The sequence below is a fragment of the Chrysochloris asiatica genome, unplaced genomic scaffold, assembly GCF_000296735.1.
Source record: "Chrysochloris asiatica unplaced genomic scaffold, ChrAsi1.0 scaffold00032, whole genome shotgun sequence".
Classification (NCBI taxonomy): Eukaryota; Metazoa; Chordata; class Mammalia; order Afrosoricida; family Chrysochloridae; genus Chrysochloris; species Chrysochloris asiatica.
The window spans coordinates 16,380,484-16,382,036 of NW_006408550.1; positions in this window are offsets into that span (position 1 = coordinate 16,380,484).

Here is a 1,553-nt window from a genome sequence, read left to right on the forward strand (position 1 = left end):
GGGAGGGGAAGCGTAGGGGGTGGATTTATAGGGTATACCCTTTGGTCGGTTGATGATGCATGGAGGGGATTGGAACCATGGCAATGAAACGATATGCGGTGGAATGAATGTAAAACTAAAGTTCTCTCATGTAAACTATCATATAATTCACAATAAAACATTAAAAAAAAATAAGATCATTGTTTTTGTCCCTTTAACTAACTCTTTTTTTTGCATTGCATGATGTAAATATATCTATTCATTTATTCTTTATTTCTCGTTGCAGTGATAAGTTTATGAGTAGTACATTTTTCCCTATAAAGAACTTCAATTTTATAATAGCCAGAAAATAACATGGAGGTTCTTGATAGTTGAAAATATATTGGCATTGTTAAATCTAATTGCCCAAAGATTTACAAGTGAAGACACATTTAAAGGTACAATCATTTTGGTAATTGCTACAATGTGTGCTGTGAACTTTCCGTGTATTATTAAGCAGTGCCCTAGAGAAGTGTCATTTCTACCACATTATTTTTGATATGGCACTCCCTAGACATATGCCAGTGAATGCCAAACATACTATTGAATATCATTTCTACAGTTATTCATTCTTTATTAAATCACCATGACCAACAAAAACTTAACAATTTGACAACACACATCTAAATTACAATCCAGTAAAAATGTATGCAGAGTTAGATTCTAATATCTCTGTGGTAATAAAATAAGAATGAAAAATGATACTAGGTGGAAAAGCAATTTTAAGTGGGAATAAAAAGGTTTCAGTTTGGAAGATTTTTAAAAGCCCAATACTACAGACATTTGTTTTGTTTTGTTATTTCAAATTAAATACAAATGACAGAGCTCTCATAGATTTTAAGGTAAAACACCATCATGTGGAATAAATTACTTCTCAACAATTAGTTCCACACTCTGTGAAAGTCAGAATTGTAACAAATGTGGCTACTGTATCCAAAAAATTGTGTCTACTCTTCCAATTACTGAAATTCAATATGGCTACGGTCGTACTAATGGAGGGGGCTGCGGCTGAACGATGTTCAAGAACTGCGCAGACCTGGTGGAGGTGTTAAATGAAACCCAGACCATGGAGCGGCAGGGTGAGAGGTGTCTGGAGACTAGATTGGAGGGGGGGGGGACACTGCTTAGTGGGAAGAGACTGCAGCGGTTAGCCAGGCTGTCCTACTTACCCCGCGAGTGCGCCATCCTGGCCAAGCCTTTGGATCGTGGCTTTGAGGCGGGGTCCACCAACTTAGAGACCCACAAGCGCAGCCCAAAGAGTCTCATTACAACCCTGTCACCCCTGCTGTGCTTCCACCTCTTGACTGACATGACATCCAAGTACGGAAATCCCACCTTTGAGCCAGACTTAAGGGCTATAGCGCAAGGAGATTTGTGTTTAACAGAGACCACACAACCACCACTCCTCTGTCTGTCATGCTGTGGTGGTTTGAATTGCTGTGATTCGGAGGGCTATGCCACCGGTATTTTAAATAACCAGCAGGGTCACCCATGGTGGACAGGTTTCAGATGAGCTTCCAAACAAAGACAGACTA